This window comes from Equus caballus, chromosome 14 (genome assembly GCF_041296265.1).
Source record: "Equus caballus isolate H_3958 breed thoroughbred chromosome 14, TB-T2T, whole genome shotgun sequence".
NCBI classification, from domain to species: Eukaryota; Metazoa; Chordata; class Mammalia; order Perissodactyla; family Equidae; genus Equus; species Equus caballus.
This window is the reverse complement of record NC_091697.1, coordinates 11,852,012-11,877,635: the sequence shown is the minus strand read 5'-3', so window position 1 is coordinate 11,877,635 and position 25,624 is coordinate 11,852,012. Positions and strand designations below refer to the sequence as shown.

At 37.0% G+C, this 25,624-nt stretch overlaps 3 pseudogenes; all 3 read right to left on the bottom strand.

Annotated features, from left to right (window-relative positions):
* Positions 1-3,984: 3,984 nt before the first annotated feature.
* LOC138917599 (olfactory receptor 5L1-like) lies at positions 3,985-4,486 on the bottom strand (annotated as a pseudogene).
* Positions 4,487-12,596: 8,110 nt separating this feature from the next.
* On the bottom strand, positions 12,597-13,537 carry LOC138917543 (olfactory receptor 5D18-like; annotated as a pseudogene).
* A 5,329-nt stretch (positions 13,538-18,866) lies between these two features.
* LOC138917598 (olfactory receptor 5D14-like) lies at positions 18,867-25,342 on the bottom strand (annotated as a pseudogene).
* Between the last annotated feature and the right edge of the window lie 282 nt (positions 25,343-25,624).

Sequence of the window (25,624 nt, the reverse complement as noted above, 5' to 3'; positions counted from 1 at the left end):
CTTTCCTTGCATACCCATTTTATTGAGAGGTTTTATCACAAATGGATGTTGGATCTTACCAAACGCTTTCTCTGCATGTATTGAGATGATCATTTGGATTTTTTCCTTATTTCATGAATGTGGTGTATCACAATGATCAATTTGCAGATTTTGAACCATCCCTTTCTCCCTGGATTAAATCTCACTTGATCGTAGTGTGTGATCTGTTTTAAGGTATTACTGTATTCAGTTTACCAGTATTTTGTTGAGGATGTATGAATCTATGATCACCAGCAATACTGGGCTGTAACATTTTTTCTTTGTGCTGTGCTTCCTGGTTTTGGTATCAGGGTAATGTTAGCTTTGTAGAATAAGTTAGGAAGCATCATGTCTTCAATGTTTTGGAACAATTTGAGAAGGATAGATAAAAAACTCTTCTTTGAATGTTTGGTAGGATTCTCCAGAGAAGCCATCTTGTCCTGGACTTTTGCTTTTTGGGAGGTTTTTGAGTACTGATTCAATCACTTTACTTCTGATTGTTCTATTCATATTCTCTATTTCTTCTTGATTCAGTTTTAAGAAATTGTATGTTTCTAATAACTTAATCATTGCTTCTAGGTTATCTAACTTTTTGGCGTATAGTTTTTCGCTGTATTCTCTTATAATCCTTTGTACTTCTGTGGTATCTGTTGTAATATCTCCTATTTCATTCTAATTTTATTTTTGTCCTATCCTTTTTTCTTAGTGAGTCTGGCTAAGAGTTTGCCAATTTTGTTTACCTTCATGAAGAATTAGCTCTTATTTTCGTTGATCCTTTCTGTTGTTTCTTTAGTCTCTATTTCATTTATTTCTGCTCTAATTTTTATTATTTTCCCCTGACTTTGGGCTTTTGTTTGTTCCTATTTTCCAGTTATTTTAGGTGTAGTTTAATGTTACTTATTTGAGATTTTTCTTGTTTGTTGAGGTAGATCTGTATGCTATAAATTTCTCTCTTAGTATTGCTTTTGTTGCATTCCCTTAGTTTATACGCCATGTTTTCATTTTCATTTGTCTCCAGGTATTTTTTATTCTCTCCTTTGACTTCTTTATTGAACCAATGGTTGTTTAGTAGTATGTTGTTTATTCTCCACATATTTGTGACTTTCCCAGATTTTTTTCTTATAGTTCATTTCTAATTTCATACCATTGTGGTTGGAAAAAATACTTGATATAGATTCAATCTTCTTAAATATATTAAGGCTTGCCTTGTTTCCCAATATATAGTCTATCTTTGAGAATGTTCCATTTGCACTTGAGAAGAATGCATATTCTTTTACCTTTGGAGGGAATCTTCTATATATATATATATATATATATATATATATATATATATATATAGTCCATCTGGTCTAGTTTTCATTTAAGTCCAGTGTTTCCTTATTGACTTTCTGTTTGGATGATGTATCCATTGTCCTAAGTGGGTTGCTGAGTTTCCCTACTATTGTTGTGTTGCTATCAATTTCCCCTTTTGTTTCTGTTAATAGTTGCTTTATATACTTTGGTGCTCCCATGTTAGTTGCATATATATTAATGTGTTAGGCCCTCTTGGTGGAATGTTCCTCTTATTATTTTACATGACCACTCTGTCTCCCGTTATCTTTTTTATCTTGAAGTCTGCTTTGTCTGAGATAAGAATAGCTACACATGTTTTTTTTTGCCTACCATTTGCTTAGAATATCACCTCCCATTCCCTTAAGTCTGAGCCTATGTGTATCTTTAGAGCTGAGATGGGTTTCTTGGAGGCAGTATATTTTTGAGTCTTGTTTCTAATCCATCCAATGACTTTTGGTCTTTTGATTGGCAAATTCAATCCATTTACATTTAGAGTGACTTTTTGATAAGTGAGCACTTAATAATGCCATTTAATCTCTTATTTTCCACGTGTTCTATATTTCCAATGCTCCTTTCTCTTGTATTTCTAGCTGTTGTTTCATTTTGGTGGTTTTCTGTGATGGTTTTCTCTTATTTATGACTTGTTCCTCTGTTCAGTTTTTTATTTCATGGTTACCGTGTGTTTTACATGAAAGATCTTGTAGCTAAGATAGTCCATTTTCTGATAGCCTCTTGTCTCCATTAGCTTAAGCATTTTCCATCCGTCTCCCCTTTCCCTTCGAACTATTGTTTCTTTTGTATTGTGAGTGAGTGAATAAATTAAAGTTTTTATTGTTATTTTTGGTGCTCTCTTTTCTTTTATCTTGTAGTTATAATTTTTACTAACCTATTCTGATAGAGAGCTGCAATTTTCTGATTCTGTCTTTCTATTTATCTCCTCGCTCAAAGCTTTGTAAGTCTTTGCCTTTTTCTTTCAGGTAGGAGGTATCCCTTTGTCATTTCTTATGAGGCAAGTCTAGTGATGATGAACTCCTTCAGCTATTGTTCATCTGTGAATGCTGTTATTTCCCCATTGTATTGTAAGGGTAATTTTGTTGGATAGAGTATTTTTGGTTGTACTTTTTGTCTTTTCATTATTTTGAATATATCATCCCATTCTTTCCCAGCCTCTAAGGTTTCCTCTGTGGAATCAGGTGAAAGCCTGGTAGGGGTTCCCTTCTAGATTATTTTCTTTTGCCTTTCTGCCATTAATATTTTTTCTTTGTCATTGACTTTTGACAGTTTTAGTATCTGACTTGGGGAAGGTCGTTTGCATTGATGTAGTTAGGAGTTCTATTGACTTCATGTACTTGCATGTCCACTTTCTTCCCCAGGTTTGGGAAGTTCTCAGCTATTATTTCCTTGAACAAGCTCTCTGCTGCTTTCTGCCTCTTTTCTTCCTCTGGCATACCTATAATCCTATGTTAGTTTTCCTAATTGAGTCGGACATTTCTCAAAGAATTTCTTCTTGTTTTTAAGTCTTAGTTTCCTTTCCTCTTCCACCTGAAGCATTTCTAGATTTCTATTTCTAGATCATTTATTCTGTGTTCCATAAGGTCGGCTCCTCCTTTTATGGTTTCTATATTATTACATTATTTTTTATGTCATTAATTGTGTTCTTCATATCCAGAATGTCTGCATAGTGTTTTTAAGGGCTTCAATCTCTTTGGTGAAGTATTCCTTATGTTTATTAATCCTGTTTATTAATTTTATTCCTGAGCACATTGAACTATCTTTCTGTGTTTGCTTGTAGCTCATTGAGTTTTGTAATGACAACTATTTTTAATTCTCTTTCATTTAGATTGCAGTCTTCTGTGACTCAGGATTGGTTTTTGGAGACTTTTCATTTTCCTTCAGTTCTAGACTGCTGTTGTAATACTTCATGGTGTTTGATGAATTGATCCTCTGCTGGCACATGTGTGGTAGTATATGGTTGCAGATTCCACCTGCCACCGCTTGGGGAAAGCAAAGGCTATGTTTTCTGTTTACACCCCATCTGTTCCTACTTGTGCCAGTTGGCTGCTCTTCATTTGTTCAGGCTGGCCTCAGTCACTTGGTGGGTCACACTCATGTTCATTGGGCCACTGTGCTTGGCAGGTGGATGGGTTGCACTCATGTGGGTAGGCCTCTGCATTCGGTGGGTCATACTCACACAAGTGGGGTTCTTTGAGTAGTCTAGGTGGTGAATATTTGCAGGGGCTGACCTGCTGCCACTTCATGGGGAGACTTTGCAAAGGCAGGGCCACTCTGGCTTGGGGGGCACTTCCAGAGGCCAGGTTAACACTCTGAAAGCATTTTCACATGGGCCAGGCTATCCCCATCTCCACTCACTGTCATGCCCACCACTGTGTGAGGATCCATGTCCTCAATGACTGCCACCAGGGAGGGAGGAGGTCCACTCCCTTAGTTCTACTGCTTCCCAGGGGTCCAGTATATCCACTTTCAGATGTATAACTGCATGGGTCTCTCAGGCAGCCTGCTGTGTTGTGGAAGGAATACTCTGTTGGTTAATGGATGTCTGTTTAGATGTAGCTTAGAGGGGAAAGACAAACAGGTCAACTCACTCTGCCACAATGCTGACATTTCTTCAGTTAATCACATTGGTCTATAGCATGAGATCTCAAGAGCTAAACATAAGTCCATTAGAGAAAACACAGTCCCACAGAGGTAGCAACAATACATCAGCTCCACACAGAGATTCCATGGTGACCATGTACAGCAGTGAGCCACAAAATGGTCATAGGTCATCATAGCCAGCAGGAAAACCTCAGTTGCCACATACGTGCAAACCAAGAAGAATTGCACACAACATCCCAGGATAAATATGGCTTTGTCTTAATTTAATATATTACCTAGCATCTTTGGCATGATGATCACAGAGTAACAAAAATTCAAAAGGACAAGTGGCTGAGGAAAAAGTACACGGTGCTGTGAAGTTGAGAGCTGACCCAAATCAGTGCAATCATGCCCAGAATGCCCAAAACCATGACTGCCTAGAAGGCAAGAAACACCAAGAAGAGGAAGACCTCAAGTCTGGGGCATCTGCTAATCCAAAGAGAATGACTTCTGTCACAGCAATACAGTTCTCCTTTCCCATGTCCCTACCTTATTGGGTTTGCAGAAAATATTAATAGTTATTCTTAATCTCAAATTAAGTTTTGTCTGTCTTCTAAAGAAGACATGAGAATAATTAGAAGAGTTAATTTTTTCAGCAAGAAAATAGGACATTTTAATAAAGATTAGGAAAAGTTCAGAAATTGTAGCATACAAATGCCTAGAGTTCACAGTTTAATTCGCAGATCATATAAAAGCATTGACATCCATATAGCCTATATGATCCCTTAAACTACTCACATACAATTTAGAGTGCGGAACTGAGTCATTAGATAGACATCAAATATAATTTAATTAGGCGTATTGTTTTATGAATTTCAAATTCCTTTTTCTTGGCCATTTCTTTAATTAATACTGGAGATAGTGAGATCCCAGGAAATAATTTTTTAAAAAGTACATAGTACTTTTCTCTCTTTTCCACTGAAACAATGAAAAGTATGCTTCTTCAATCTTGTTAACCCACAGTGTTCATTTTTTATTAGTAAATTATAGATGGAGAAAGTGGCTTTTACACTCAGTATTGGTATTTTTTTCTATAAAATTAGCAGTGATTTTGCTAATTATGCAATTTAATGTCAGCTATTGTTCATGGAATTGATACTTAGACTCAAACTTCCTGTAGCCATGATGCTGAAGCCTTACAATCACCTATTTGAAAAATGAATTCACTGCTTTAAATCTATTTGATGAACTAATCAATGATGTGAATGTGAAATTATTAATACGAATGCTTCCTGCTGCACTGAAGCATTATTTATGATAGTAAAACTTAGAAATAAAGTGTTACACAGGAGGAAAATTGTCAAAGTTATGGTACATATATATTATGGAAAACTATGCAGCCATTAAAATGATGTATTTTTTTCACATTGTTTTTTAACATTATATAAATTTTAGGTATACATTATATTTTGACTTCTATATAGACTACTTTGTGTTCACCACCAAAATTCCAGTTGACATCCATCACTGTACATACATGACCTTTTACCCCTTTCACCCTCCCCACACCCCTTTCCCCTCTGGTAACTGCCAATCTGTTCTCCGTATCTATGTGTTTGTTTCTCTTCCAAGTATGAGTTAAATCATATAGTTAATGATGTTTTTGAAGAACTTTTAATGACCTGCAAAATGACTATGATAAAATGGCAAGTTAAAAAATAGTAAGCCACATTGCACAGACAGAATATTACATATGTTTACAGAAGTTGAATTGTATATTTAATCCTCACAACATTCATGAAACATAAGTACTTTATTCAATAACTTTTTTAGAAAAAGTAATTTAGAAACTTGCTTGAATTCTCACAAACGTGTTATGAAGTAGAGTAAGAAGGGACTGTGTGATTTTTTAAAAATAAGGCACTGATATATTCAAATACGTTGACCTATAGAAAACGCCAATAGTGGATGAGAACACTCCTGTTTATTGTTTTCCTTCTGACCCTTGGTAGATATGCACAAGACTATAAAGGTGCTGCTATTCCTGGAGGAAGAGAGTCTGGGCTAAATCGCAGCACAGCCAGGTATTTATTCATTCTTCAGATGATTTCAAAGAGGTGAAGGATATGTGCACTAAGAAATCCCAGTTTGAAACAAGTAATTCTTCTTCTTTTTTTTTTTTTTAAAGATTGGCACCTGAGCTAACAACTGTTGCCAATCTTTTTTTTTCTGCTTTACCTCCCCAAATCTCCCCGGTACATAGTTGCACATCTTAGTTGTGGGTCCTTCTAGTTGTGGCATGTGGGATGCCACCTCAATGTGACCTGATGAATGGTGCCAAGTCTGCGCCCAGGATCTGAACCAGTGAAACCCCAGGCTGCTGCAGTGGAGTGCGTGAAAACCACTCGGCCATGGGCCGGCCCCCCAAATAATTATTCTGATGATATGGTTTTCTCTCTTCAATAGCTTGTAAAAGTGAGTTATTTGTCTTTTTATGAGTTCAAAGTACTACATAATTTTGAAAACTTTTTCCCATTTTCAAGTGTAAAGATGAAAAATTACATTGTTGGCTACTTATAGAGCAGTAGATCTTAACCAGGAGTTATTTTGATCCCCATGGGACATTTGGCAATATTTGGAGACATTTTTGGTTGTCACAAAAGGAAAGGATGCTACTGACATCGGGTAAGTAGAGACGAGGAGTGCTGATAAACGTTCTATGAGGCATATAACAGTCTTTCCACACACACCCACTTATACCAACACCACATGCAAAATATTATCTGGCCCAAAATGTCAACAGTACTAAGGTTTGGAAACATTCTATGGAGAGATATTTCAAAGTGTTTTGCATAAAGCCAAAATAATTCCTCCTCTTTCCGCTTCATGTGTGATTAACATGTCTGTATTCCCCTGTGAGCAGTCTTGAGGGCTCATTATTGCCATTCTTATCATAGGAGTGACTGTCAGGAGAATCTTCATGCAGTATTTACCGGGTTCCATGGATGGGGTTAGTGTGAGAGAGGAAGAAGAGGGAAGAAGAGAGAAATCAAGTATTCTTTCCAATTTGTTTATACTCTATTCCCTCTTACACTAACAACTGTTACAAGATATTTGGTCCTGCAGATAAAGTTGTCCCCACTTCCCATTGAAATTGTTTCTCAGTACACAAAGGCAAAATATTTTCATAAAGGAGTGCTCAAAACACAGCATTTCTTAAAACACTTTCTAATTAAAAGAAGGCTAAATACAGATTAACAATATGCCTAATACTACTGTCCTGTTTTACAGTTCATCCTTCTCTTACACAAGGCTGTAATAAGTTACTGCCATAAGCCATAAGAAAAAAAAAAAGAACAAGCCTCCAGATCCCAGAAAATATCATTTATGTCCATTCCCAAGAAAAGAGAGTGTAGTCCAACCAACCAACCTTTGTGTTAGACATTGCTCTCCCTGTTTCTGAAGATGCCACGATGGGAAATGATGTAGGCTTTATGTTCTTGTGTGTGAGTATCCCTGGGGCCCATGTTCCTTAGGCTTCCAAAAATAATCATTGATCTCTGCGGGAGATCAACAAGATATAAGAAAACAATACCATCTTGGGACTCAAACAATTAATAGCTTCTGTGAGATATAAACAGGGAGAAAAACTATCCCACCTTGGAACATATTATTAAAAGTCAACATGATCCCTTCTAGGGTTCATGAAGAATTGCAAAGCATTGGACGCTGCATCCAATCACTGCGCCATGAGCCAGGGATGGCGTGCCCATCGTGAAATATACAAATAAGTCTTTTCAATTTTGCTTCTCTTGTACTCAGAACCTCCTTCCTGGAAGGCAAAAAGAGTCTGAAGTCACACCAGAGCTCCACCAAATACCAGAAACAGGTGGGAATAATGAAGTTACTTTACTGAGAGTAATAATAATTGCTCACATTTACTGAGCACTTCCTATGTGCTAGGTATGGTTCTGAATGCAAGTATTAATGCATTTCATCTTTATAAAAATAAATGAGACCAGTACAGTTATACACCTTCACAAATGAGGTTCCAGAAGCAAACACAGATGTAACTTGCCCAAAGTCATACACAGACTCACTAATAGAGTGAGACCATATGCTTCTTTTGGTTTGTTGCACTCATACAACTGTGTGAGCAAGAGCAGAGCTCCTGAAGGATCCTGAGTTGGCATAATCTCTACTTAAAGCCAGAAGCCATTGAGTGAAATGGCCTCAAGGATCTCTCCCAGGTCTGCTCATTTTATGACTATACTATGTCTCCCTAAACCAATAGTGTTCAAACCGTTCTTTGTGGTTTGTGTCCTTGGATATACCAAATGTTTCAAGAATTCCACAGATGTAATTAGTTACAGGTAATCAGTTTCATCAGTTTCCAAATTGTCAACAACCTAAATGTGTTTTACTAAAATTGATTCATCTGATAATTTCCTGAGTTTGAGGAGTGTTAATGGGTCTCCTTTCCCCCTAGCACTATCACAATTCCTTGTCTCTAATTTTTCAAAAGCAAAGATTCCTCTTTCCATTTACATATTACTATATGAATTACTCAGATTAGGAAAACAAAAGCAAACTTCCAATACCTAAAACATAAGAACAATTTGAAATATTGTTTTCCATGAAGCCTGAAGTTTTCTTTAGTCAAGACACTTCAAACCCATGTTATGACTTCTTGTTTCTCTCTGGCATATGATACATATTTATTTTAATGGAAAATAATGGCATTAGGTATGTGTTTTAGCCAATTCAATGATGCTTTGAAATCAGACACACAGTAGATTGATAACATTTTTTAACATTTATTCTTTAATCTCTTATCTGTTTAACATCTGTTCTTAGCACTCGCTGAAACTATTGTCACAAAATGCATCCTCCTGAAGGAGAGAGTCTCATGACAGAAAAACTAAAAGAGCATCTATAAAGAGCATCCTTGGTAGTGATGTTTTATATCATCTGAGCATCTCACTTACAGGAAAGCTGCTGTGCCTTTCTTTGTGTCTTAGACTTAAAGACATAGCAGGTGTTTTGAAACATTGATTTAAATATAAACATTTTATTGAAATTGATTTCATGGTCGTTATACATAAATTTAATGATGTAAATATGAAGCTTTAAGTTTTTGATGAAATATATTTAAAACACATACAATAGTACAATTTTAGGAAAATATTGCATTAGCAAGGTTCAATGAAATCAATAGTACATTAAATTTCCTAAACTTTTTAATTTCATTGTTTTAATCAAGGTGCCTCCAAGTAGAAGAATAACAGATATGTTTAATCATTATATGATAAGACTTGGAAGGTATTTGTGGTAATCTTCTCAGAAATTAAGAAAGCCCGTGGTTCTAATAATTGTATAACAAACCGCTCCAAAACCTATTGGTTGGAAACAACTCCTTATTGCACTGGTCACTATGGATGGCATGAGTCAGTAAGTTGCTTCTGATGCTCTGACCCTGACATGGCTCAGCCTGACTCGGCTAGGTATGTTATCAGCTTGGCAGGTTAGATGATCTAAAAGACTTCACACTCAAGTCTGGTCATTAGCTAGATGCCCTCTCATGTGATGTGGTGTGGATTATATTTCTCATTATCCAATATGGTAGTCTGTGCTTGTTCATATAACAGCTTTTCTAAGAGACTATGAAAATTCCAAAAGATTGTGAAAAGGGCACAAGGCTGTTCAGAGGTTTTAACCTGGCACAGTGTCACTTCAGCTACCTTCTGTTAGCCAAAGTTCGTCACAGAAGCAGCCTACACTCTAGGAGTGGAGAAACTGATTTCATCATTTGATCAGAAAAGTTGCAAAGGGGCAAAGATATGGGGAAGACTGGAGAATTTGGACCATGTTTGTAATCCACCACACTGGGCAACAGATCTTTGTGAAAGACATAATTTAAATTTTGGCCTAAAACAATATTGGAAAGGAACCTAATTTTGTTTAATTCATTATTTAAAAAAATTTTGATGAAAGATCATTGTGAGATATTGACGTATAACTTGGACAGAGTTGAAAGAGTTGAGTGACATGATTATTACAGCACAATTCCTGACAAAGTTTCTATTCCCATTTACCTTTAATATGACCAAGTAGTCTCAGTATTTTCACTTATTATAAAGCAGAAATAGAAAGGATGCTTAAACCTTGTGCTTTCTAACACTAAGTGATGTCTTTCCATAGATACATTAATTAATTGGAATAAAAAGTTCAAACACATATTCATAATATTTTTCATAAAAATAAGTATTCCCAAAATCATTTCTTTAGATTCTGAATAATTATATGTTATACAAATTTGCAAGGCAATTATATTTGTAATTAGTGGTGTAATTATTATTGTATCATTAAAAGTTTAACTTAATCCATAAAGAAAAACTTTTGGAATTGTCAAAAGCATTATGATCACAAGAAATAAAAAGTAAGAATCTCATTAATAAAACGATAATGTTCATTTGGAGACTAGAATTGAATATGAGTCCAGGAAAAGAGAAGACACAAATATGACTGTTTCAGATGTTGCTATTTATGTATTTTAAATGAATATGCTATGCAACAGAAATTACACTTTTTGCTGCTATTTAAGTTTATGATGATATATTTATATGTAAAATTAAATTTTAGGGATATTTACCTTTTCAAAACTAATTGAGAGGCACCTTACCAGAAAATGTGAAGACTACTCATATAAGCCATGTTCTACATAGAAGCAGCAGAATCTACCATAAAGAATATGAAATGTCACAATTTGAAAACGAAAAAAGTATGATTGTGTGCCAGCGTTTAGTGGAAAATGTGCTTCTGATGTGTCTGGAGTCTAGAACGATTGCTTTAATTCTGTCAACAACTGCTTTACAATGTTGGCCAGGTCACGTAAGCCTTCTGGGCCTTGGTTTCCTCAAAGTAAAAGCTAAGTGAGTTATGTCACCTCTACCACAAAATATGATCATCTTTGGACAAAGAAGGACAGAAATAAAATAAAATTCTCTATAAAGAGGCATTGCCCATCATTGATTCAGTTTAAGATTAATAAAAATAATTTCCTAATTTCAAAGAAAATTAGAAATTGTATAACTGCCAGATTTGTACTAAAAGATCAATTTGTAAATACCCAGAGAAACATAACTCAATAAAAGAGAAAAGCATTCCCTCATCAGACATCCAGTATGTAAAACACTGTTTCTTATATATTTTATCTATTTTTATTCAATGGTTATTTGATTCCTTATCAAATAATGCACATAAATGAAACATTTTAATAATGATTATGAGTTCAAAATAATATGAACATTTCAAATAACTTTATTGAGCCCATATAAAATTGTTACCCAAGTTTTTTGCCACTACCAAACACCTATACATTTATTTCTTCCATTATGTTGATGATGTGTTTAGAATTTATATAGCCAGATTGAGTAAACAGAAGGAGAAGGGTGTAACAGTTATTCAAGGAAAAATGAATTACTGTTGGAAAGATCTACTGTATTTAATTTGCCAGATTAAATAGGTCTTGATGCTAATGACTGTCTAGTTTTTATTTTATTTTGAATAAACTTATATAGGTAATTAGTTTTCAACACTTAATACAACTCCAGACAATTTTTTTAGGTGGGAGTTGTGTTGAGAAGGACTCAGAGATTATGCTCATGTTCAGAAAAAAAATCATAAAGAATTTATCATACTTTTGATGTCTTTATAGGCAGAATGATAGCATGAAGTACAGGTTGAGTAGGCACACATCATGCTTACTCTTTGCATATAAGATTTTCTGAGATCCAGTCTACTATTTCTCAGCTTCTGTTGGAGTCTGCTTTTCATACTGCCACTCTGGAGTTGCTTTGAAATGCATTCAGAAGATAGACCATGTCTTATCAACTTTCCATTCATGTCAAGTAGCCTGTGTACACAAGACACACACACACGTTATAGAGTATTAGCTCAATAAGAAATTGTTGGATCATTGACTCAGTATTACATTGTGACCTCCATGATTTTGTCATGCTTTTGTCTCCTGCATACAACTCCTTTTTGAAATGTGTCCCTAAAATTCTGTCCATACGGTTATCCAAGGACAAGTTCAAACAATACCTATTTTATGAAGGACTTCTCTGAAGTGCCCAAATGGATTTGGACATGTTTTTTTTTCTCAAACCCTCTACGATGCTAATTTTTTTCTATGTTATACAATAGTCAGTTTTTTCACAACCCTACCATCAACACTGGAATTTGCATTCCCTGAAGCATGTATACTATGTCTTATTTATACTTTTTAGGAGAAATTCATGTGTTCATTGAGAGCCTAGTCTACTCCAAGCATGCGATAAGAAAGAGGATAAAATTAATGTTTATTGAGGTTACATAAGTTATTACATATGTTATCTATATAGTCTTTCAATTTGAACAATGTGATTAGAAGCTAGTTTATGTTATCTCAATTTTTCAGATGAAAAATTAGAGAGTTGACTTTTTTCCAGTGAGAGAAATAGTGAAGTTTAGTCTCTTTGAACCAAAATCCATGTCTTTTCCATTGCACAGCATTGACTCTTCATTAATTTTAATTGCATCTTTAAAATCAACCTTTATGGACAGAGTTCATTTATGTGCCAGGGACAAACTCCACTAAAATAATATGGTCAATAAGAAAAGATTTTAGTGTCCATTATTTTGCTGACTGTATCCTTGACATCCTTATTTCTCAGACTGTAGATCAGAGGCATCAACATGGGGATCACCACTGTGTAAAACACGGAGGCCATTTTGACTGTGTGCCTGGAATTTTGGGAATTGGGCACACAATAGAGGAAGAGGATGGTGCTGTGGAAGATGGTGATGGTGGTCAGGTGGGAGGCACAGTTGGAAAACGCTTTGCAGCTCCCACTGGCTGAGTGCATCTTGAGGATGATGACAATGATAAATACGTAAGACATGAAAATGATGAGTAATGTGCTGACATCATTAAAGTGGCAAAAACGAAAAGCAGCAACTGGTTGAGATAAGTGTCAGAGCAAGAGATGGACAGCAATGAGGAGAACTCACAGAAGAAGTGATTGATTGTGTTGAAACCCTGAAATGATAATTTTATAGCAGAACATGTGAGTATCAGGCAACGTGTTACTCCCCATGCATATGATCCAACAACTGGCATGACACAGAGTTTCTGGGACATGGCAACTGTGTAGAGCAGAGGGTTGCAAATGGCCACAAAGTGATGATAGGCCATCACAGCTAATAAAAAGGATTCAGTTATGACAAAGATACAAAAGAAAAATAATTGTGCTAAACATCCTATGAATGAAATGGTTCTGTCTTCTACAACTAGGTTCACCAGGGTCTTGGGAGCAATGATGGAAGAATAGCAAAAATCCACAAATGAGAGGTGGCTGAGGAAAAAGTACATGGGGGTGTGCAGTTTGGGGTTAATTTTGATTATTACAATCATCCCAATATTTCCTACAACAGTGACCCTGTAGATGGCCAGAAAAATCAAGTAGAGGGGGATTTGCAGTTCTGGGTAATCTGAGAAGCCCAAGAGAGTGAATGTGGCCCCACTTTTGTTTCTCTCCAATAGTAACATGGTTTCTGTTTGTCAAAATCTGAATCAGCCCTGAAAACAAAATATAAAGACAGTGAGGATATAAGAAGCTTGGTTCACTATCCATCACCAAAACTGGAAGATGAAGCAAAGTATCTCTTTCAGAATTTCTCTATGTATTTTTTATGCAAGATATGCTAAATGTATAAACTTCTAAAATGTGATAACCATTTTTAAATTTTAAGTAAATATAATATGACTATTGAATTCATTTTTAAGTTCTCAATTGTAATTTTAATTTTTACAAATCAACATGAAATCAAGAGATTCATGGTTATTTTAAATAAAATCCTCCCCTTAACACTTTCAGTTCTCCTTGAACATAATAAGTTCATAAAAAATAAGCCTAACATAATATGATAACTGATTATGACAGCCCTGCAAACATTAAAAAAATGAGAAATTTCTAAATAGATTAATTTTTGCATCGTATGTTCACATTGTGACATTAAGAATGAACAGTCCTAACACTTTGCATTTGTGCCGTTATTGTTAATTCCATATAGCACTTTAATCTTTGCTTCTCTCTCTGACCCAATAAATCTGTTATCAAAATTAATCTTATTTCTTTTAGAAAGTACACTCCTCAGCTCATGGACTTCTAGTTGTCAATCTTTCTTCACTTCTTGAGGAGTAATAAAATTGGAACAGATGCCAAAGGTAATCTAGTCTACTTCTTTATTCTAGAGGTGACAAAGCAGAAGCTGGAGAACCTTGGCTTTCTCAGTGACATGCAAATAAGGACCAATCTACACATCTATGACTAGAGCTTAGATCCCCAGACTCCAAGTCCTGGATCCATTTTTCTACACTATATCTGTAGTATAGATACTAACTTATTCACTTTAGTAATCATCATGCTTTTAGCTGACAAACTAGAGACTCTAAATCTATGAGAAATAGCCCAATGACAGCACACATGCCACATAGTTATACCAGAAAGCAGCATCAAGATGAAACAAGAATGAGATTTAGGGAAATTATCTCTCCCAGGAATAAGTAATTATAGTGAAGACTCTGACCTAGAAACTTGCCTTTCCTAGGTCTCTGTTTCTGTTTTTTCTCTCCTCTCTCCTGTGAAGATACATAGGATATTCATTCTTTCCTACATTACCTGTGAGGGAGCAGGACTGTAATTTGGAGGTAGTACCACACTCTGAAGACATTTTGCAAGAAAATAGTAATACAAAAAATTATATTTTTCTAATTATTTGTCCACACTTCTAAGATCCTACCATACTGGAAAACTCTTTCTCTGTGATTTCTGATGAGGCCATCTCAGGTCCTACAGCCCAAGAAAAGTATTTCAGATGGTTCATCAATAAGAGTGTCAGATCATACACAAAAGTGAGACACATGAGGACCTTATCTGTTCCTATACTCCTAAATTCGAGTGTTAAAGGCAACCTCAAAAGATAATCCAGTGCAAAGCCAGACATTCTAATTATCACAGTTTTTTCAATACAATTTCTAATTTGTCTAAGGCATTTAAGAATTCATTTTAAATTAATATTATATTTAATGTCAAGGCCCGTATGTACCAAATGCTATTATTCAATTGCTGGTAAAAATTTCTGTATCTTTGAGCCATGGAAAGACAGCAGCTGAAATCTTCTTCCCTATAAGTTTTCCCTCATTTTGTTGTAATTTTTGCTCTCAGAGAACATACGTTTCCTGTTTTACAGTCTTAATTAAAGCTGGTCCTGTTTAATTATTTTCACTAGAGAGTCTATTCAATCTTTGCTTTTTTTTATTTGTATATTTGTCCATTGTACCTTGACTCCTCCTCCAAAAATTTTAGAAGTAGAACAACACACATTCCTCCAAATTCTTAGAGCTCTTCTCTTCCTCTTCCCCAGCACCTGTTGTTCACAGGGCTACTGAGGAGCTCGGCTGAGCCAGGTCCTCAAACACAGAGCCTTGTAGAATAAGTGCCTGTCTTCTTCCTTGCGTGTTCAGATACATAACTTTTGCAAGGATTAGATATTTTTCAAGAACTGTCTAAATCTAAAGGGTCAGTTCCCCCCCATGTTGTTTTCTACATACCCCACTTTCAAACTGAAACCAACCTGTGTCTAGAATCTTAAAACAAACCTGCTGATGGCAAAGGGAGGGCCTCTCTGGATTGGGAGTGATGTACGTGTTCTTATAGCTACAGTCACTACCTTTGGGACATGAACCCTATAGACCACTTATGGCCTCATTCTGTTGAGGTCATGGAATAAACAATTAAAACCAATCACCTTTCTCTGATATAATTCTTGTGTACTAGAAAACCTGGAGCAGTATGAGGGACATTTCACATGAAAGTTCATATTTTAAGACCACTTTCCTCAGCCCCCTGATCACTTGCATACGTTCTTACAATTATCAAAATTATGCATTTATGAGTCATCACTATCAAATATTAATTGCATGACTACTATATGCCAGGAATAACCGTCTGCCTCTATACTATCTACTGTCACCATACTGGAGAAGTGTGAAGACCGATCTTTTATGTCATCACGATTCATTGAGACTTAAAGAAGAAATAATCACAGTTAAATATTAACTTGGTAAAACGATCTAGTCCCCTTTTAAATCTTTGTCCTTTTATTCTTTCTCCCCTCTACTTTGTCCAGCTAGTTTGACCTCCTCGCTTTGTTCTTTGCTTTTTGTTTCTTGAAAATTATCACACATTCCTTCCTTGTGGTCTTTTCTACTAGTATTTTCTCTACCCTGGAATTATTTCCCTTGAGTTTTTGTTCAAATTTACCTTTTTGCTGAAAACTTCCATGAACATACTAATACACTACAGAGGCTACTCCACTACTCAATTTATTGTGTAAAGTACTTAACACGGTTCAAATATATTTTTAATCTGTATTCATTGCATTTATTATACATTGTTTTTTCCCTTGCTAGAATAAATGTTCCAGCAAAGCAGAGGTTTTTCATTGCTCTGTTCATTGATATATTCCAAGATCCTAGATCAGTAAGCAGCATAACGTAAGTGTGCCATGAATCTTTATTGAGTGAAAAATATGACCTTCCAAGGAACTGGGAATAGAGTCAAACTTACCACAACCATGAGGAATTTGAATGCAGACAGGAGACAGATCAAAAAGAATGATAAGGTTGTTTTAGAAGTGATTATTCAAACTGGGCAATTAAAATATAATAAAACAAACCAAAACAAATGCCTACTCTGCTGAATGTCCTATGTCTAGTCAGAAACCAGGGAAAGAAGGTCAAGTCCATAGTGAGGATACATAATTACTCACTTATTCATTCATTCATTCATTCAATATTTATTCCAGGCTTATCCTGAGCTAGTTACAACCTTACATACTGGGGAGAAAGACATAGAATCTCTCTGTCAGAAAATTTATATTTAATGGGGGATACAAAAAATAAACAAATATGTAATTATTTTCCAGTAAATATAAGTGCAAAAATATATAGTTGAAGGTGGCATTTTAAATAGGGAGGTCGGACAAGACCATAGTGAGGTGCTTTTTGGGCACAGACCATTCATTTGTTTTTATTTTCAAATTTTAGAGGTTTTGTTTTACTTTTTGACATAAGAATATATCTTTTAAACTATGTAAAATACTACATATTCCCCAATCAGAGTTATAATACACATTCCTAAAAGTTTTCTTTCATCTCTTCCTATCTTTATTAGTTTTTGTTTTACCTTTTCCTATTCTATTACACAACTTATCATACTATAAAAACCTTTCTGCATCTTGTCTTTATTCACTTAAGGAAATTCTCTGGAAAGCACGCTGTAGAAATATACGGAAACCTTTCTCTTTCCATTTTCACAGCTGTGTACTTCTCTATTGTGACTCCTAGCTTAATCAACAACCTTCACGTTGGATTTAATACAGTCTAATGTTATTGCAAATAGTGCTTGGGAATTAGTCATTTATATATTTTTTGCTACTCGATCTTTGGGATAGATTCTTAGAACTGTAATTGTTTGAAAGAGATAAATGCACATGTAATTTTGCTAGTAGTTCAAATCACATGTAACATGCTGCTTTCCTGCCTCCTTTGTATGAAAACATCTGTTTCTACAGATTCACTTTCTGGATATATCATTAAACTTATGTATTTCTATCATTTTCACAGATAAGAAATAATACCTCAGGGCAGTTTTCATTTGTATCTTTATTATTATGAGTCACGATGAACAACTCTTCATAAGTTTAAGGGCGATTTGTATTCCTTTATATAGACTATTTAATTGTATTTTATGTCTATTTTTCTAGAGGATTTTCATTTTCTCCTCTACTATATGTGACATTACTGGTAACTTTTGCTCAGTTTTTCATTTGTCTTTTAATTTTTTATCTGTTTTTTGCCAGGAAGTTTTATATATTAATGTAATCTAACTTTTAAACTTGCTTTTAGAACTCTCTTTTGGTGTGTGACATAAGGAAGAGATCTAATTTTGTCTTCTTTCTAATATGGCTATCTATTTGTCCCAAAAGATGCTGTTTTAATAGTAGGAAATTTAAATTTATTTTAAATTTTATAAGGTTACCCTTCCCACTATAACTTGTTTTAATTTTTAGGGTGTTTGTTATTGGGCATCTGTGCTTGTTTAGTCATCCGTATAAACATTGGAACAGAAATTTTGAAATATGATTGCTCAGTATTCCCAGATAAAATGTATATTACATTTGCCTTGGTCCTGATATATATGAACCAGACTAGAAAACTCTGGTAGAGATTTCCAGACCTGGTAATATTGGGATGCAACCTTCTGAGTAATAATATTCAAGCATAATCTATGAATATTGAAATTACTCCAGAGATTGTCCTTTCCAAGGGTTAAAGCTAATTCCTGTGACCTCTTGGACTAACAGCCTCAGAGGAGCTATAGTGAAAGGGCTCTAGATTTAGAGTCACCAGAGTTGAGTTCCTGTCTTAAATCATCATTTCAGTCATTTCCAGGCTAGTTCCTTGAAGCTCTGTGTCATCATCTACACAATAGGTGTAACTGTCCTCACCCAGTGTGTTTTTCAATATAAGCTGAGTGAAAGCCCAAGACCGTGCTTTCACACAATTCACAGGAACCAAGGCATGAAGAAAAGAACCATCCTTTTAATCACATGGCATATGTATCTGCATCTCCCAACAAAGACACGAGGCTTCAGGGACAGGACACCACCAGCTGCAAGGGATTTGAGTTTACTTCTTCATGACACCTTCACATCACAGCCTCCTATAAAAGCCTCATGCAAACCTATGTAATAGGCTTTAGAAGACTCTGTTTCTGTTTTTCTTGGGATTGGGAACATCTTTTGAGATTAGTTCAGTGAAAGGGGAACTTTTTGTCTATTAATTTCCAGAAGGCATCTTTCACATCTTTACTCCTCAGGCTGTAGGTCAGAAGGTTCAGCATGGGGTTGACAACTGTAAAAAGTACAGAGGCCACTTTGACAGTTTGATAAGAGTTTTTGGAGTTGGACGAAGTATAGGGAAAGGATGGTCCCATGGAAAATGGTGATGGTGGCAAGGTAGGAGGCATAGGGAGAGAAGGCTTTGTGATACCCCCTGGAAGAATGGATGTTTAGTTTACAAAAATAAAAACATAGGAAGCAAGGATGATCAGTGGTGTACTCACTTCATTGAAGGTGGAAAAACCAAAGAGCAATAGTTGAGGAATGTGTATATTGGAACTCAAGACTGCGATGAGAGCAGTATACTCACAGAAAAAGTGGTTGCTTATGTTACACTCAGAAAAATTTAATTGGAGAGCATAGCAAAGGAGTACCAAGGAGCAAAACATAGGGGCCGGCTCCGTGGCCGAGTGGTTAAGTTCGTGCACTCCACTGCGGAGGCCCAGGGCTCGGATCCTGGGCGCGGACATGGCACTGCTCATCAGGCCACATTGAGGCAGCATCCCGCATCCCTTAACTAGAAGGACCTGAAGCTAGGATATACAGCTGTGTACAGGGGGGCTTTGGGGAGATAAAGCAGGGGAAAAAAAAAAGGTTGGCAGCAGTTGTTAGCCCAGGTGCCAAGCCTTAAAAAAAAAAAAAAAGAAAAAGGAAGGAGCAAAACATACCCCAGCAATACGACCCAGCCACCAGGAGGGCACTGAGCCTCTGTGACATGGCCACTGTATAAAGCAGAGGATTATAGATGGTCACAAAGTGACCATAGGCCACCACTGCCTGCAAGACTGACTCAGTCACCATCACAGCATAGGACAGGAAAAACTACAACTTGCAGCTGGAGTAGAAGATGCTTTTATTGGACATGACCAAGTTCTCAAGCAGCTTGGAAGTAACAATGGAAGAGTAACAAAAATCAACCAGAGAGAAGTGACTAAGGAAAAAAATACATGGGAGTGTGAAAGTTTGGGTTTATCTGGATGAGTACTATCATCCCAAGATTTCCTACTGCAGTGATAATGTACATGATCAGAAACACAAGAAAGAGATGAATCTGAAGTTCTGGGCAACTGTGAAACCCAAGAGGAGAAAGTTTGTCTCCACACTCAGAGTTTTTGCAAACATCACCTCAATGCCTTTGAAGGGAGGGGGTGAGGGAAGAGAGCTGTTCTGTCAAAGAGAAGATTCATGGATGGGAGTGACAAAGACATTATGACTTTCTGTGGTAGATAAAATAGCATGAGATGAGTTATTGGTCTTAGTTTCCTCCATCTAGAATATACCCCATGCAGATAACTGCTATGGATATACCAAACCAAGCTGAGTCTCTGAAATGTCTTTGTGTTTCCATTGCAATTTGTGTTTTCATAAAAAACACTTACCATATTGTAGTGTGCACATCCACACACTAGCTAGTAGCGTAAAATGCACATAAGTGATAGAGAATGTTTGCACATAAATGCTGAAACTAGTGTAAAAGTCAGTGAAAAAATGTGAAACATTTGCCCCAGAGAACAACATATATTGTTACTACTTTTTGCCCATATACACAAATCAACTAAAATTTTCAAGAAGATATATTTCTACTCTAAGGAAAGAGTAGAATATATTAGAAAATCAAAGAAAAGAATATATCAATCCCATTTTAGCACCATTTGTTCACTAAAGTTTACTTCTTTCATTGAATAGCTTGGCTGCTGAAGGGCTGAGGAATCCAGTGGCTCCTCTGGACCCCAGAGAGTAGTGTGCACTTTATTAGAGTTTATGGTCTGTGGCTTAACATCTATTACAGCCCAGACATCATACAGACATCTCTTAAAGGGATCAAGATTTACAAGGTAAGAATTCTCTCAGAAATAATTAATTCTCATCCTGTAACCAAAAGTTTGGTCTCTGAACCTGATGCCAATCCAAATAAAGAGAACAGAGTCTTGAGTGGAGAGGAAAGGTTTTTACTATGCCAGGCACAGGGAGCAAAGCAAGGGCTCATGCCTCAAAAATTGCTAGCTCCCCTATGAGGAATGGGTAGGGATTTTTATTTGGGGTTTTGGATAGGGGAGGGGGAAGATGTAGCTTGTGCAGCTGGGTGCTTTTCCACCAGCCTGCGTTTGGCCTTGAGAGGCTGCTTGCAGCAAGGCAGAGAGGGGAGGGTGAGATAGGAGGATGGCGGGTGGGCATCCTTTGCTGTTGTCTCTTGTCTCCTCTTCCTGTTTGAAGCGGGTTCAAGTGCTGGGAGTCTGGAGTCGAGGAGCTGAGGTCTGGGAAGCCTCTGACCCTTGATATTCTTGAGACAGTGGCTTTCCTGGCAAACTTCAAGGACACATGATTAGCTAAACTTTAGTGTGCCTCCAACATCAGGCCACCTGAGCTTTTAACAATTTGAAACTCCCATATAGTTGTAAAGCTCAAGGAGTCCAAGTTTAAAGAAACAGGTATTTACATGTGAGTGGAGCTAGAGAAGCAGGAAAGGGGGTGGTGGGTTTTATTTTTAACCCCATATATGCTGGGTTCGATGTGGGGAACTGATATCAGGGCTGATGTTAAGAGACTGTAACAATTCTTGTGAATGTTTATACACGAATTTAAGGTGCATATAAAGATAATACAATATCCATTTTTAAGTGGAAGTTTATTCTTTTCCTTGTGAAATGTTTGTCAATGGACTTGAAGTCAAATATTTCCATGACTGTTAACTCCTTTCTTTAATATTATTGGACTCAGAATTGGATAGCATTTACAGTGACTCAACACACACACACAAAAAGATCACAAGAGTTACCATATCAGGAAAAGAATATTTTACCTGCTTCATAGTAAACTTGATTAAACTTGCCTGCTACAGGGATACAGGGCACCACTCTCCTGCTTCTCTGTAGACTGAGTGTAACTGGAGCCCCAAGGCTTCTACATCTAACTCAGTAGTCCTAGAGACTCAAACTCCAGAAGTCACTACCAACTTACTCCTCACGAGCATCAAAACAAGTAATTAAGGCCAATGCAAAGTCTCCTACACCATTTTTAATGACTCAAATTTCCTTGAAATTACACAGAAAAATTGCATCTTGAAATTGACTACCAGAACTTATTTGCTCCTAATTAAAACCTGTTTGGAATTAAAATAAAACTGAGGTAAGGCAGTGTTTCTCCAATCCTGCCTCATCAATATTAAAATTCGGTGGGGTTTTTTTGATTTTGTGGGCAGCGTATACCGCATTTAGGCAAGTTACTCCAACCTATTTACAAAGTTACCCCTATGTCCATTTTTAGTGGATCCCAAAACAAGAGAAAATTCCAACAAGTCCAGTCTGTCACGCCAGCTGCTGTGTTATTTGGGCCATATGACACAGCATATATGATCGTCCTTAAAGTGTATTTGCAGATAAAGATTATTCAGAACTTTGGATAAGCCCCTGTAGTGAATTACAGATCAGACCTCTGAATCTTAAAGCAGTAACTTCCTCTGCAGATAACTATTCACCTTTTGAGAAACAGATTCTAACTTTTTAATGGACCCTAACAGAGACTGAGTGATTGACAATAGGCTACCAAGTTACTATGCAACCTACACTTCCATCACACACTTCGTATTGTCTAGCTCACCAATCCAGAATGTGAGGCATGCACTGCAGTCAACAGTACTCCTGTTCCTGAAGACACAGGTAAATTTCATGAGCATGTGATCCAATTGTCCATGGTCCATACTTTGATTGCATGGCTTTCTCGGTCAAAGCCTAAACTTGTCGTGAGGTATTCCTTATGAACAACCTGAATGTGGAAGAAAGCACCAGGGCCTTATTCTCAGATGATTCTTTGTGATATTCTGGCACCACACAACGTGGACATTTGCAGCACTAAAGTACTGCCTTGGGGGGTTCCTGTAAAACAGTGGTGAAAGACTTAGTATTCAGAAATTCAAAAAATGTACCTGGAACATTGGAATAGCCTATTTAAAACTCAGTTATAGGACAGTCTCTGTTGGTAATACTTTAGAGTGATGGAATGATTGCCTCCACAATGTGGTATATGCTGTAGGTCTAATAGCAGTATACATTGCTGTTTCTCCAGTAATTTATGGGTCCAAAGTGGAAATAAGAGTGGCTATTCTACAATTATCCTTAGTGATCTACCAGCTAAAACTCTGCTTTGTGAAGGTGAAACTATGAGCTTTAGTGATTTAGAAGTCTGATGCTTCCATAAGTAACACAGTGATGGATCCATCAAAGTGGAATTGTGACTTGTTTGACCAAGAAAATGTGGTGGGAGTTAAATAGATTCCAGAATAGAGGCACCAATATGCCTTACTGCTTCTGTTACCAAGCCAAAGTGGGTCTGCTTCTTGGTGAGTTGAAATCAAAGCTTTCTCCAGAAGTTGTCACACAAACTAAAATTTATTTGCAGCAAATAAGGAGCCCGCAGGAAATTATTTCCAAAGCCATGGCTCCCTGAGCAAGGGAAAGCAGGGACCTTTTATCTCAGATGGAGGATGAATATCCAAAAGGGAAGTTTCATCATTACATGTAGAGATGGTTATTCACTTGCACAGATGCAGTTTGACAACATGATTCCACATGCTTCACGTGTTATGGTAATAAGGCCTAAGTTCCACCTTGGGTGGAGATCTTAACATTAAAATGAAGCAAGGGTAACCCTTGGGCACTTCTCAGCCCATCTGTGCAGGTGTCACTCTTGCAGAGGGGTTTGAACCCGTTCAAGGAAGGTAATTGTATATCTTAACATAACTGAAGAAATAATTTTGAGAAACAATTAAACATTTCCTCCTTTGAGTTACTTGGAGCAGTTAGTCAGTGACAACATCCCTCCTCTGGTTTTACCCTGTTCCTCCATCTTAAGGAGCATGAGGCAAACGTCCATCTTCTGTGACTGCTTCCTACTGATCATGGGCATTGACGCACGGACTGATAGAGGACAGAAGTTTTACTCACCAGGTATAGCCTCAAGTTGTTTGCATCCTTGTGTAACAACCCTCTGTAATTGTATAGCTTCAATGTTTATAGTCACAAACTGTATGAGAATTAAATATACAGAGTCCAAAGGGCAAGAAAAGAAGGATAGCTACTAAGGGGCATAAGAGAAGGAAGTCTGGCTGGCTTCTTTCTGTTAGCCATGTGGATTTTTCCAATAACCCAGTTGTACTCTCTTTTATAGCGCCACTAGTATTAACACAGAGACAGAAAGACACATTAGCTAAGGCCAAGACTCATTCCTCTCTGCCAAAAGATAATCTAAGGCAATTCTATCACCTTCAAGTCCAGGCCTGATTCATTGGCTACCATGGCCACCATGGCAGTGGCTTCTTTGATAGTGGCTGTATTATAAATGATGTCTTCTTCTGAAGCCACTAGTGACTCAGTCAGGGAGATTACCCCAGCACTAAGGAGACCTGCTACCCACTTGTTCTTTCCTCTTTTGATTTGTGGAGGTGCTAAGGTGGTACAGTTATGAACCTGTATATATTTAGGATCTGGATGTACTTGCCCCACTGTCCAGATTCCACCATCCTTTTTATAATCTAGTTACTGGGTTTCCCATCCTTCTATGCTGGACCTAGCCTTGCTGCCCAGGAACATAAAGACTCCTTGTAAGAATACCATGCTGAAATGATATGGGGAGGGTTAGGATCCAGGGCAGAGACTGGGATGGATAGACAGTCATTCAAAGATTGATAGGTCATTGGGATTTACTTATCTTTATGATGTCAACAAAACAAAAGCTTCAAATCAAAGAGTAGCTCACAGGAAAACTCAATGTTATCAGTCTTATGCAATGATCTCTTTTGATGTTCAGCTGTGGGAGCCTTTTTTACCCATGTGTGGTGGATACAAGCAGTGACTCCTAATATTATGGAAGAGTGAGTGGTTAGTAACATGAAGTGAGACACTACCCAACTAGCATTTAGCTGATCAGGGGGCAAACTGCTTTTCCAAGTTTTAAGATAGACCCAATCTCCAGGCTCATATGAGTGGAGCTTGAATTCTGTAGGTAAGGAAAGACAGAAATTTCCATATTTATTGAGTGCTTCTACCATCTGCTTCAGATTGATTACATGTTTGATAGCCTGGGTCTGGGTTTGTGAGCAAATCCGAGTCTTCAGAAGGCCTGGCATAGGGCATTTCCAAGGGCCATAGAAGGGTAGAGAGGGAATTAATGGTAACTGGAGAAGCTCTGCTGATAGCGGCCCTTTCTGCAGGCGCATCTGCCAAATTATTCCCTTTTTTGGCCTCTGATTCCTCACTTTGATGGCCTTACAATGGCCCACAACTACTTCCTTGGGGCCTTGTCTCACTTCTAGCAGTTTAAGGATCTCTGGCTCATGTTTAATTTCTTTTACTGCTGCTGTTATGAAGTCCTCTTTCTTTCCAAATGACTCCATGAGCATGAATTACAGAGAAAACATACTTAGAGTCTGTGTATATTGCTATTGTTTTTTCCTTTTCCAAATCCCAATGCTCTGATTGATGCAATTATTTCTGCCTTTTGACCTGAGGTGACTGGTGTCAGCCCCTTGGCTTCTATGGTCGCATGCAGAGACACTACTGTATAACCTGCACCTCCTTGTTCATTACTCATGAAGCTGCTCCTATCTACAAACCATATTTCCTCTGCATTAGGTGATGGTTTGCTCTGGAGACCTCTGTGGCTAGAGTAAACCTGA